The 14,360-nt window shown below is 39.7% G+C and overlaps 1 pseudogene; it reads left to right on the top strand.

Annotated features, from left to right (window-relative positions):
• The first annotated feature begins 4,747 nt into the window (after positions 1-4,747).
• Positions 4,748-5,230, top strand: LOC148549859 (uncharacterized; annotated as a pseudogene).
• Positions 5,231-14,360: the final 9,130 nt, after the last annotated feature.

Below are 14,360 nucleotides of genomic sequence, written 5' to 3'. Positions count from 1 at the left end.
ATTTGAATATAGGAAATAATCCAATAATTATAAAATTGGATAATAATCATAACTTATCTCAAGTTCAATAAATCAAAACTTGCCTTAATTATCCTTAATAAAATAATCTCTGAAATTAAGGCTATAAATAACTATATGATTTGAGACTTGATCATAATAAGAATTTTCAAAAGTTCTGGACCTTACAGTGTATCTAAGTGGTATATATAGAGTAACAAAATATTAATTTATTAATAATAACGGTAACATAGTAACAGCTAGTTTCTAACGGCTATTTTTACAACGGCTAAATTAATATAACAATATAAATATAAATAATATTTAATATTAATTATGATATAAATAATTAATATAAATTATTAATTAAATAAAAATTTAATTATTTAATTATTAATAAATTAATTTTAATTTAATTACTTAATTAATTATTAGTTAATTAATTAATATAAATTATTAATTAAATAAAAATATCAATATTTAATATAATTAGTCATTATAATTATTATTAAATTAATTATTATTTAATTATATAATATAATTATTTAATTAATTAATATAATTATTTAATTAATTAATATTTTATATAATTATTTATTTTTATTTTACTTGCTATTTGGCAATTGTGTATTGGTTAATGGGAGTCCCCATTCAGAGGGACTCCCTCGTTTTGAATTGCGTAAAGGAACTCAAGTGAGTTTCTCTCCAACGCCCCATCTCTCTTTTCTCTCTGACAACACAGTAGGAGGGTTCCAAATATTTGTCCGTTGGAGATATTCTAAAAAAACAAGATTGTTTCATGACAAGACTCTTGCAGATAAAGACACTTATAAACCTTTCTTAAGTTGAGTATTTACTTGAATATTTCCTTGTTCGCATCTTAATCATTAACCTCCATGTTAAGATTATGGAAGCCAGTTCTCTTGCTCTACACTCATTTAGGTATTTAACTGTTATATTTTTTGACTTCTTGTGAGTTATAATCATTAATAACTATTATATATATATATATATGTGTGTGTGTTGTACATAAAATACAGTAACTGAATTAGTATTGAACTCAAATGCAGGTCAGCGAGGTGAATGGCGACGATGTCACTTGTATTATAAAATCGGCTACACTTTCTGGGTCACTATATACATTATATTACATGTTTCTTAGATTCGTATTAATCTTCCCACTCTTACCGATAAGGATAAGGAGGTAACTACAAGAGCTTTGCTTGAGAATGAATGCTTCAATTCGTTTTTCTTTTTTAATGGAGAGAATTGAATTATACTTCCCCATTGAATTTATACCTAATTAAATTTGTGTATAAAATGTCTTATCTTCTATTTGTATATTATTATCTGGAAATCCAAATATTATTTACTGTCACAGTCATTCAATACAATTTTGTTATGTTCATGTAATGTGAATCTAAATGTTCATGATATTTCACTTGATATTTCAGGTAATTAGCACATGGGGTGTTAGAAACAATATCGATTTCCTTTTACTGTATGCTCGGCATGTAGAAGATGCTCGCCATGTAAGTGCTACTCCTCATAGCTTATATATTATTCTCTTCTAAATTCTTCTGATGTTGCCTAGTTTTTATTATAAACTTCTGAAATACTAATTGAATTGCTGCATTTTTTTTTTCCATTCTCTAGGCCCGCAATTTTTTGTCTAAATTAGGTGACTTCAAGCAGACACAGGTTTATACAAAGATTGAAAATATAGAGGTAAGATTTTCTATATGCTTTGGGAAAAAATCTCTCTAGTTTCTACTTTTATGACACAAAAGTCAGTTTAGTTTTATTTTTAAATGGTTTGTAACAGTTTAATTTGCTGTAATTTTTTTTATTTGAAAATTCAGTTTTGTGGGGGGTTTTAAACCGCCACAAAAATCTCAAAAAAATCGCTAAAAAAAATTCAACTCAAAATTCCCACAAAGCTGACAAAAAACCGCCACAAATAAATTCGTGGCACCTCAAATTTTGGAGGTTTGAAAAACTCCCACTAACCTTTTGGTGGGGGTTTCAAATCCCCACAGACCAGAAAAAAAAACCGCCACAAATCAAATTGAACCTTGTAGTGCTACCATCTTGTTCTCACTATTATAATAATAATAATAATAATAATAATAATAATAATAATAATAATAATAATAATGAGAGACTTCATTAGCTTTTTGTACAAACTACCTTAACTAGAAATATGTGTTACGATGGGTAACCGGAGATTGATGGGCTGGACTCGTTAGGCTGGCCCAATCGTCTGAGGAAGGAAGCCTTCAATGGGAATCGCGCTTTTAGGCCTCCGTCCGACTTGTGAGTATGAGTGAATAGGGGGTGGTACTTGCAAAGACACTCCGATGCCTAAGTCAGCAAGGGTGTAAGCAGGTCTAGAGAGTATTGGGACTTAGAGATACCTAAGGGGTGTCAGTGTATTTATAATGGTGAACTAATAACCACCATTGAAGTAGTTCCACCTTTTAAGGTGGATAACCGTCCCTTTATCTTAGGGAGGTTGAGATATGGCTCCTGGAAGTGGGCTGAGAGATTTTAGGGGCAGTTACTCGTTTGAATGAGTGTCTATCTGCCAGCTAATCTTCGTCCCCGACTTCTTTAGAGCAGATCGTGGTAGGAGCCGACTTCTTTGGGAGAAGGTCGGTGTAAGGTGAGGCTCAATCCTTTGGGTTGAGACTCTCGTTTGGACCTGGGCCTTAGTGTTAGGCCAGGGTATGAACAGTGCCCCTACTCGAGCCCAATTTCTTTCAAGAATGGGGTTTGAGTATTCTACTCGGGGTTGTAGCCGACCTGTAGAGGAACCGACGTGATTTTTCGGAACCGACGTGACTTTTTGAATTTCCACAGTCGCGCCTAATCAAGCATCGCGTCCGTTAGGAGTTCGTGTATCCATACGTAGGGATTAATTGCATTGGTAACGGTGCACCCATTAATGACTGCTTCCGTTTTTACCATTATGCCCCTAGCGTGTTTATAAATACTTTCCCTCTCTTTTATTGTTTCGTTTCTGAAAACTTCATATTCGTGCACTCTTGTTTTTGGAGAAAGCTTCGTTCTTGCCTTCGGTTGACTGTCGCTCTTCTCATTGCTTCAGAAGTAAAGGTCAGTCCTTCTCTTCTATCACAAAATGCTTTTTATTTGCATGTTTTTGTTTTGGAATAGTGTTTGACCGTAGTTTTAGCCGTTCCGTTGGTTTTGGAAACTTCTACCTCAGACCCTTAGAGACTTTATTTTGATTTCTTTCCTTTTTTCTTTGTAGGATTCATTACCCCTTTTAGAAAGATGTCTACCTTAGAGTCTCTTTCATTATGGGTCGACGGTACGGTTCTTGGGGAGGAACCTTGGGTGGATACTGACTACATTACCGACCTCCGCATACGTCATAGGCTTTGTACTTTTGATGAGGATGAGCCGAAATATGAACTGATTGCCCCGGGTCCGGAAGACCGGGTTTGTTTTGGGAGGGCTTCTGAGGCATCCCCTCATTTTTTCTATATGTATGAGAGCATGATTACCCGCTTAGGTGTTTTACTTCCTTTTTCCGATTTTGAAATAGCTGTTTTATGTCACTGCCGTGTTGCTCCTACCGAACTTCACCCTAATTCTTGGGGTTTTCTGAAGATTTACCAATTTATCAGCCATGCATTAGACTTTCCGACTTCTTTAAAGATTTTCTTTTTTCTCTTCCACATGACTAAGCCCTTCAGTGGGCAAAATAACAAACAACAATAGGTGTCTTTCCGGGCTATACAAGGCTGGAGAGTTTTTACCCTTTTCGATGAATCCTTCCATGACTTCAAAAATTTATTTTTCAAAGTTCAAGCTGTAGAGGGTCACCACCCCTTTTTCTTGGATGAAAATTCTTCTCCTCATTTTCTCCTGTACTGGCTAGAGGCCGCTCTTTGTGAAAAATATGGTCTGAAGGATTTGGATGAGGTGGAGGGGCCATTATGGGATTCCTCCGAGAAGTATGTGGGAGAGCCCCTTTACCTGGATACAAAAAAGGTTTCTCCAGGGGTCTCCGACCTTTGTCCAGGCTCAACTAGGTAGTTTTTTGTTGGTTTACCATATTTTCCGACCTGATGGTCGCCCGACTTGTTTTTTCCGACTTGTTTTACTGATTTTAGCTTCCTAATTGCTTTTTACGAAATGGCGAAGAAGAATTCCAGGGAGTCTTACCAGAGAGTTTAGGAGGCCAAAGCGAGGTCCCGCGCCAGAGTCGGTGGCGCCAGGGTAACTGGTCCTTCTCTTCCTTCCCCTCCCCCTCCTTCTCACAATTTGGGGACCCCTACCCGACCTATTGTTGTTTATTCCTCAGCTTCTTCTCAGCTGTCCCCTCCTCCTCGATCTTCCCCTAAGCCAGAAAAAAAAGAAGCGCAAGACTTTAGAGTCTGGCTTTTCTTTTGAAGGTGAGGTCAAGGTGGATGCACCTCAGTTTGTTCGGAAGCATATCTATCCTCATACTCGCATAAGTATGGATGATGCTTCTGTTTGAAACCACCTTACTATTCTGGCTCAGGAGAGTATCAGGGTGGCAGGGGTGTGCACCAAGTTCCTTGATATTTTTGAGAAGACTCCCCTTAGCTCTCTGGGTTCATCTTTGAGGGTTGAAGAGCTAGAGGAGAGGCTTCTCTTATATCAAGGGCAGGAGAAGGTGCTGAGGGAGGAGGTCGCCAAATTGAAGGAGGAGAAGAATGGCCTCCAGGAGAAGGAGAGGAAGTTGCAGGCCCAGTGTTCCATGGCGGAGGGCCTGAGGGAGAAGGCACAGGAGAGCTATTCGAGTTTGTTCGATGACCTTGTGGAGGTGAAGAAGGACTTGATGAGAGCTCGGGAGGCCTATACGGAGTTGGAGGACTCTATTGCTGACGGGGCTGAAGAGGCGTGGCGGATCTTTAAGGAACAGGTCGGGGTTCTTGCTCCCGACCTGGATCTCTCTCCTTTGGATCCGGATAAGATTGTGGTCGACGGAGCTATCATTTCTCCTTCCTCTCCCTGCTATGTCACCGAGTCTGATCTAAAGACTCGGGGGTAGAGGATAATGGAGTCCCCTCCCCGACCAAAAGATGCCCCGAGTTCTTCGAAGGCTCCTGGAACTTCCACTCCATCTCCTATGGACACTTCTCTTCCTGGCCCTGATGGCACTCCGACCACTCTCCCTGACTCTGGTGGTGCTCCGACTACTCTCCCTGACTCTGGTGGTGACGTCCTTCCTAGCTGAAAAAATTTGTTGTGGCTATATGGGGACCCGGCCTGTGGGTCCCCCTCTTTTTTTTAAATTATTTGTTTTTATGTGGTGGTGGTGGTCTGCTGACATTTTCTTGGCCTTTTATGGCCGTAAACAAAATATTTAAAAATACCATTTTTTTGGATAAGGGTTTAGGTTATCTTTCTTTGTCTTTTTTTGTGCATGCTTTTCTGTTTTAGGTTTCGAAAAACCTTTTTTGATCCTTGTTTTTGGGAAACCTTTTCCTTAGCTGACTGTCCCTTTCTTTAAGTTAAGTTTTCCTTAAGAACTTGGGACAGCCTTTTGCCTTAGTGCTTTCAATAAGTTTCCTGATCTCTTTTTGGTATTCCTTATACTCAATTTTTTTATTTATTGAGTTCTTATAACTTAGGTTACTTTTGCGATGCGTTTCTTTACTTCTCGGTTATTCCGACTTATAAGTCGGGTGTTTTCTGAGTTTTTCACGATCTACTTTTATAACCTCTTTACACCGACTTGTACCTCGTCGTTTCATCCTGATAACCATCTTGGTCGGTTCATGGGATTTTCACGCTTTGTCGAGCTTAAGTCGGCGCGTTTCGTAGAAAGAAAGAAAACGAGAAGGAATTTATAAGAGATATTGTAAAAGATCTTTATTTATTTGCGAAGGTAATTTACTGCTACTAAGGGTTTTTGACTGTCTGTGGTCCCTTAGTCTCTACTGTGATGTCTCGTTAAAAACCTCCTTCAGAAAAAACCCTTTTCTTTTGGGAAAAAATCATGAAGTTGGGAAAAGAGTACATCAGGGAGTAGAGTTCGCCTTTAGCTATAGTACCTTTTCATATTACAAGCATGCCACGACCTTGGTAACTCGGTGCTGTTTAAGTCGGTCACCTTATAATAACCTTTTTCCTAAGACTTCACTAATTCTGTATAGTCCCTTCCAATTAGCAGCGAGCTTTCCTTTCCCAGATTTGTTGACTCCAATGTCGTTTCTGATTAAGACCAAGTCGTCTGGGGTGAAACTCCTTCGAATGACTTTTTTGTTGTACCTGGTAGTCATCCTTTGCTTCAATGTTGCTTCTCTTATCTAGGCTTGCTCTCGGATTTTGGGGAGCAGTTCAAGCTCCTCTTTGTGCCCCTGTATGTTTCCGACCTCGTCATGAAAGATCACCCTTGGACTTTGCTTGTCGATTTCTACTGGTATCATGGCTTCCACGCCATAGACAAGTCGGAAGGGTGTTTCTCCTGTGGCAGATTATGGCGTCGTCCGGTAAGCCCATAGCACTTGGAGGAGCTCCTCAGCCCAGGCTCCTTTTGCATCTTGTAGCCTTTTCTTTAGTCCTGCAACTATGACTTTGTTAGCTGCCTCGACTTGTCCATTTGCTTGTGGATGTTCCACCGAGGTGAACTGGTGTTTGATCTTCATACTGGCTACTAGGCTTCTGAAGATGGAGTCGGTGAACTGGGTTCCATTATCTGTGGTGATGGAATGAGGTATCCATACCTTGTGATGATGTTTTTGTAGAGGAATCTCCGACTTCTCTGGGCTATGATGGTGGCTAATAGTTCTGCTTCTATCCACTTTGTGAAGTAGTCTATTCCCACAATTAAGTATTTGACTTGTCCTGGGGCATGGGAAAAAGGTCCTAACAGATCCATCCCCCATTTTGCGAAGGACCATGGAGAAGTTATACTGATGAGCTCCTCGGGGGGAGCCACGTGGAAATTTGGATGCATCTGGCATGGTTGGCACTTCTTCACAAATTCTGTGGCATCTTTCTGCAAGGTTGGCCAGTAGTACCCAGCTCGGATTACTTTTCTAGCTAGCGACCTGGCTCCGAGGTGGTTTCCACAGATCCCATTATGAACCTCCTCTAGTACTTCAGTGGTCCTTGAGGTCGGTACGCACTTCAACAATGGTGTTGATATTCCTCTTTTATAGAGGATATTTTTCACCAGAGTGTAGTATTGTGCTTCCCTCCGAATTTTCTTGGCCTCTTTTTTCTCTTTCGGGAGGATGTCGAATTTTAGGTATTCAACCAAGGGATTCATCCATCCGAGGTTTAGCTCGGTCACTTCAAGGACATCTTGTTTGTCCTCTGTTTTCACCACAGAAGGTTCTTGGAGAGTTTCCTGGATCAAGCTTCTATTATTCCCCCCTGGTTTGGTACTTGCTAACTTAGAGAGGGCGTCTGCTCTGCTATTAAGATCCCGAGTTATATGCCTGATCTCGGTTTCTGCAAAGCGCCCAAGGTGCTCCAGAGTTTTTTCCAAGTATCTCTTCATATTTGGGTCTTTGGCCTGATACTCTCCATTTATCTGGGAGGTCACCACTTGAGAGTCACTGAATATCATCATTTTTGTTGCACCGACCTCTTCTGCCAGCTTCAAACCTGCAATCAGGGCTTCATATTCTGCCTGATTATTAGAAGCTGGGAATTCAAATTTGAGGGAAACCTCTATTTGTGTTCCCCTTTTATTAACCAGTATTATGCCTGCACCGCTTCTTGTCTTGTTTGAGGATCCATCTACGTATAGTTCCCATGTAGTTGGCTTTTCTTCTTGGTCTCCCGCGTACTCCGCTATGAAGTCGGTGAGGCATTGGGCTTTAATTGCCGTCCGGGTTTCGTACTTCAACTCGAACTCGGAGAGCTCTATTTCCCACTGAACCATTCTCCCTGCAACATCCGTCTTTTAGAGGATTTGCTTCATAGGTTGGTTCGTTTGGACTCTTATTGTGTGGGCTTGGAAGTAAGGCCGTAACCTCCATGAGGCTATTACTAAGGAGTAAGCGAACTTCTCTAGTTTGTGGTACCTTAGTTCAGGGCCTTGTAGGACTTTGCTGGTGAAGTACACGAGATGTTGCCCGACCTCATCTTCTCGTATTAGTGCGGATGCTACAGCTTTGTCTGCTACAGATAAGTATAGGACGAGCTCTTCCCCAACGAGAGGTTGGGTCAGGATTGGAGGTTGGCTCAAGAACCTTTTGAACCCTTGGAATGCTTCTTCGCACTCTGGAGTCCATTCAAACTAACATCCCTTTCTTAGTAGAGAGAACAGTGGAAGGGATCTTAATGCTGATCCCGCCAAAAACCTGGAGAGGGCTGCAAGTCGTCCATTCAATTGTTGAACCTCTCTTAAGCAAGTCGGGCTTTTCATCTCTAGGATGGCTTTGCATTTGTCGGGATTTGCTTCGATCCCCCTTTGCGTCAGCATAAATCCCAGGAATTTCCCAGCCTCTACCGCGAAGGTACATTTTGCAGGATTTAGCCTCATCCCATGCAACCTTATAGTGTTGAAAACTTGCAAGAGGTCGGTTTCTTCCTTGGTTTTTACCAGCATGTCATCTACGTAGACTTCCATTAAGTTCCCGAGGTGGGGAGCGAACACCTTATTCATCAGCCTTTGATATGTGGCCCCGGTATTTTTTAATCCTAATGGCATGACCACGTAGCAGTAGTTTGCTCTAGGCGTGATGAATGATGTTTTTTCTTGATCCAACTTGTACATCGGGATCTGATTGTATCCCGAGTAGGCATCCATAAACGACAAGTATTGATACCCCGAGCTAGAGTCCACTAGAGTATCAATACTTGGGAGTGGATATAGGTCCTTGGGACATGCCTTATTCAGGTCGATATAGTCGACGCACATCCTCCACTTGCCGTTTTGCTTCTTGACTAGCACTATGTTTGCTAGCCATGTTGGATATTTAACTTCTCTGATGAAGCCGGCTTCCAGGAGTGCTTGTACCTGCTCCTCCACCGCTTGAGCTCGTTCTGGGCCCAGCTTACGCCTTCGTTGCTGTACAGGTCGTGACCCCGGATATACCGAGAGCATATGGGACATGAGCTCGGGGTCTATCCCAGGCATGCCGGAAGCTTTCCAGGCAAAGAGGTCAGAATTATCTCTTAAGAGCTTTATCAATCTTTGTTTCAGGTTTTCCTCTAGGTCGGCTCCTATGTTAGTATTTTTTCCTTCCTCTTCACCGACCTGTACTTCTTCAGTTTTTCCCCCTGGTTGTGGCCGCAGCTCTTCTTTGGCTCTCGCACCGCCGAGCTCTACAGTGTGAACTTCCTTGCCTTTTCCTCTCAGGTTCAGGCTTTCATTGTAGCATTTTCTTGCCAATTTCTGGTCTCTCCGTACCGTCACTATCCCCGCATACGTCGGGAATTTCATGCAAAGGTGAGGGGTAGATACCACTGCTCCGAGTCGATTTAGGGTAGTTCTGCCAATCAAGGCATTATATGCTGACCCCACATCAGTGACTATAAAGTCTAAGCTCAGAGTTTTAGATTTTTCCCCTTTTCCAAAAGTCGTATGGAGGGGCAGGAATCCCAGTGGTTTTATTGGCGTATCGCCCAGACCATACAAGGTATCAGGGTAAGCCCTCAACTCCTTTTCATCTAATCCTAGTTTGTCGAACGCGGGTTTGAAAAGGATATCTGCTGAACTCCTTTGGTTTACTAGAGTTCTGTGGAGATGGGCATTTACTAGGATCATGGTTATCACCACTGGATCATCGTGTCCAGGGATTACTCCTTGCCCATCTTCTTTTGTAAATGAGATAGTTGGGAGATCGGGTGCTTCGTTCCCGACCTGATAAACTCGCTTGAGGTGTCTCTTGCGAGATGACTTGGTGAGTCCTCCTCCCGCAAATCCTCCCGAGATCATATGTATGTGTCTCTCGGGGGTTTGTGGCGGTGGGTCTCTTCGGTCCCCGTCATCTCGCTTTCTTTTCCCATGATTGTCCGACCTTTCCATGAGATATCTATCAAGTCGGCCTTCTCTAGCTAACTTTTCTATCACATTTTTGAGGTCGTAGCAAGCATTTGTTGAGTGGCCATACATCTTATGGTACTCACAGTAATCGCTGCGGCTTCCTCCCTTTTTATTTTTGATGGGTCTAGGAGGTGGCAGTCTTTCAGTATTGCAGATTTCTCTGTATACATCCACTATGAAAACTTTTAGAGGAGTATAAGAGTGATATCTCCTCGGTCTGTCGAGACCGACTTCCTCTTTTTTCTTGGGCTCCCTTTCTTTCTCTTTTATTGAGTGGGGTGTCCAGGTCGCCAACTCGGCTCTCGTAGTCTGGCATTCTCCTCCATGTTGATGTACTTTTCTACTCTTTCTTGTACATCGCTCAAGGAGGTGGGGTGCCTTTTTGATATGGACTGCGAGAAGGGACCTTCTCTAAGTCCATTTACTAGTCCCATGATGACTACCTCAGTGGGCAGGTCTTGAATCTCCAAGCACGCTTTGTTGAACCTTTCCATGTAGTCCCGTAAAGGTTCTCCGACCTTCTGTTTTACTCCCAGGAGGCTCGGTGCGTGCTTTACTTTATCCTTCTGGATGGAGAACCTCATTAAGAATTTTCTGGAGAGGTCCTCAAAGCTGGTGATTGACCTTGGAGGGAGGCTATCGAACCACTTCATCGCCGCTTTTGACAGGGTGGTCGGGAAAGCTTTGCAGTGAGTTGCATCAGAAGCATCAGCCAGATACATCCGACTTTTGAAATTGCTTAAATGATGCTTCGGGTCCGTGGTTCCGTCATAAAGGTTCATATCAGGGCTTTTAAAGTTTCTTGAAACTTTTGCCCTCATTATATCCTCACTGAATGGATCTTCTCCTCCCAGGGGCGACTCTTCTCGGGTGAATTGTCTCCCATTACTGGTTGATCTCTCGGGTCCCCGGCAACGGCGCCAATGTTACGATGGGTAATCGGAGATTGATGGGCTAGACTCCTTAGGATGACCCAATCGTCTGAGGAGGGAAGCCTTCAATGGGAATCGCGCTTCTGGGCCTCCGTCCGACTTGTGAGTATGAGTGAATGGGGGTGGTACCTGCAAAGACACTCCGATGCCTAAGTCAGCAAGGGTGTAAGCAGGTCTAGAGAGTATTGGGACTTAGAGATACCTGAGGGGGTGTCAGTGTATTTATAGTGGTGAACCAATAACCACCGTTGAAGTAGTTCCACCTTTTAAGGTGGATAACCGTCCCTTTATCTTAGGGAGGTTGAGATATGGCTCCTGGAAGTGGGTTGAGAGATTTTAGGGGCAGTTATTCGTTTGAATGAGTGTCTATCTGCCAGCTAATCTTCATCCCCGGCTTCTTTAGAGCAGATCGTGACAGGAGCCGACTTCTTTGGGGGAAGGTCGGTATAGGGTGAGGCTCAATCCTTTAGGTTGAGACTCTCGTTTGGACCTGGGTCTTAGTGTTGGGCCAGGGTATGAACAATATGTATGTTGCTCTTAGAAGTAGAAATATTTAGGCAAATTAAAGTAGAATCAAATTAGGCATGCTTTAATTTAGTTATTTGTGAATTCTATTTAATTACCTCATCAATCCACTACGTCTTAGCCAGCTAGTTTCTTTATCATATTCATAATAAAATACAACTAATTGTTATTTTAGATCATATGTATAAAGAGTAACATACTTGAACATCTTCTGTTAGTTATTAGTCGAGAGAGTACGTATATAATGTTGGTATCTACGTGTGGAAAAAATAACATCTAAGAAGATGGTTACCCTTTAGAGAAATGACAGCCTTTGATTAGTGGCATGTTCCGGTTGATGAGATATCCTGGGACCTCTCATCCCTAATTCAGACCTTACCACTTACCTTAGATTATAGTACGAGGTAGGTGGTAGGGACTATGGTGTAGGCTTAATAAAATCCGTGTCATTTATACTATTGTTGACTTACAGATCCTCTTATGAAACATATCTTCCCTTCGAAACTGCTCACAGAACGCAAATTATATAATATTATCACACTAAGATCCTATAGTATTCATGAAACATCAATAAATAAGAGGGTATCCTTAGATATTAAGGATATGGGCCTGTCAAATAAACAAGAACCAGTTTCAGTAAGTCAATTATATAAGGATATATATGAAGCTATTGAAAAAAATGTCAGGGTGTTGGATAACAAAGAAGAAGTAAAAAAATATAATAAAGCAGTTATTAATCTATTAGAAGAAAAGAAAAATGAAATCTTCAATGAGAAGGATGAATCAATCAGGAGTCATAAACTTGAGGAACTTCAAGATCAAATTGAGGAATTAACTATGGATTTTGATGAAAATTCTATTTATAAAACCTCCTATGACATTTTAAAATTGATGATCCTTCCCGATTGGGAAAATGCCAAGGATTATCTTAAAAATCATAAGAAAATAGACTTCCGGGATAAGGAATTGATAGATGAATTTGGGCATTATACTATAGAAGCATTAATAGTTTTTTTATTGGGGCAGCTATACTGCAATGCTGAAGGCAGTTTAATGATAAAGATTCCAACTTTGATAGAACAATTAGAGTCAATTGTACGAAGACAAGGGTTGCTTTTGAGGAGGAGAAGACTTCATGGAAAAGAAGTATCTATGAGGGATATACAAGCTATAGAAGCTTCTGAAACGGAATTTCATAAAAAGAAGCTTGATCCCTACCCCATTGGGGTAGCCTTGCTAGAATTAATGGAAGAACGCAAATTGATTGCATTCATTAAGATGGATATTTCAACAAAGGCCGAAAAATCAATTAACAAGAAGGAGTCATATTATTATTTAAAAACTTACAATTATGCTCACTGTTATTTGATATTAGATTGCTCCCAATGAAACTGTATCTACCTATGGTATACAAACCTAGTAAGTGGGAACCTGACAAATGTGTCAAACCAATACCATTCTCTATGAGCCATGTAAAGGGGGGTTATTTAAATAGAAAAATATCTGATATATATACTAGATATAAACTGATAAGTACTCTTAATAATTCTCGTTTTAATATTTATTTTGATACAATGGAAAAATGTAATAAATTATGTAATGTTCTTAACACGCTACAGCAGCAGCCCTTCGAAATCAACAGTAAATGGTTAAATTATATTATTCAAAATAGGAATCTATTTGAAGAAAAAGGTATACTAATGCCTGAATTTTTAACCCTAAATAATATTAATGATGTTATATCAATAATTAGGGAAATTTACTTGGCGGCGGGGGATAACGTCCATAAATTAATCAAAATGGATGATATTACAAACCAGATCATGACAAACATCCAGCTGGCTCGTTATGAGAGCTTAATTTTTGATATAGCTAAAGCTTACTCAGGTTATCAATTTTATTTACCCGCTTTTCTGGACTTCAGGGGGCGAATTTATCGCGTTGGTATCTTGCATTTACACGAGCGTGATCTTGTTAGGAGTCTGATAGTCTTTGCAACTAATGAGCAATTAGAGAAACCTCTAGAAGATGAAGAAATACGTCAATATTTTCTATCAATAGCTGGCCATTGTATCTCACAACATAGTTTCCAATCAGCCCTAAATACAACTAATATTATTTTAGATCATATGAGAATAATGTCTATGAAGCAGATTATATGTAATTTAGAAGGAAAAAATACATATGTATAAACGAATTGGTTTTGAATTGATGTATTTGTAATTTTGTTAATGTAGTTCAAAACAATATATAGTTATATAATTAGTAGCTATAATTTATATATGGTGTATGTATGTTTTGGCAGTAGTAAAGCTGCACAAAATTAAACTTAAACGCCCTAGCTAGTAACATCAAGTGGTTAAGGGGCAATAATTCATCAATTTATTAATACAATATATATAGTCATTTTTACGGTTAAATATATAGACATATATTTTATAGGAAAATTATCACGTATGCCATAGTACTTTTATGGAATTTTAATGTTCTTTGTACGATTAAATTGTAGGTAAATTTATTTGTCTTGTAGTTTTTCATAAAATGACGAATATAATCCTTTAATAAAGAAGGAAAAAGACAAAAAATATTAACTTTAAAAATGACTCTACAAATAAGTGTTAAAATGAAAAGTCACCGTGAATTTAAGAGACCATTTGATATGTAGTTTTTTTAAAATGGTTAAAAAAAATACTGTATAAAAAATTTTAGGAGTTAATATTTTTTTTTTGTCTAATTTTTAAATTAATATTATCTAATATTTTTCTCTTTTATAAGGTATTAATGGATCAAAATTTTTTTAGTGGGTGAACTAGGTGTAAAACATTTTTTTATTATATATTTAAAAAATTAAAAAAAAAACTCTTATTCGTTGGAATATTATTTTTTATTTTTTGGTATGTGCA

The sequence above is a fragment of the Arachis ipaensis genome, chromosome B8, assembly GCF_059453495.1.
Source record: "Arachis ipaensis isolate K30076 ecotype BB chromosome B8, ASM5945349v1, whole genome shotgun sequence".
NCBI classification, from domain to species: Eukaryota; Viridiplantae; Streptophyta; class Magnoliopsida; order Fabales; family Fabaceae; genus Arachis; species Arachis ipaensis.
The sequence above is the reverse complement of the archived record's forward strand: the minus strand, read 5'-3'. Positions and strand labels throughout refer to the sequence as shown.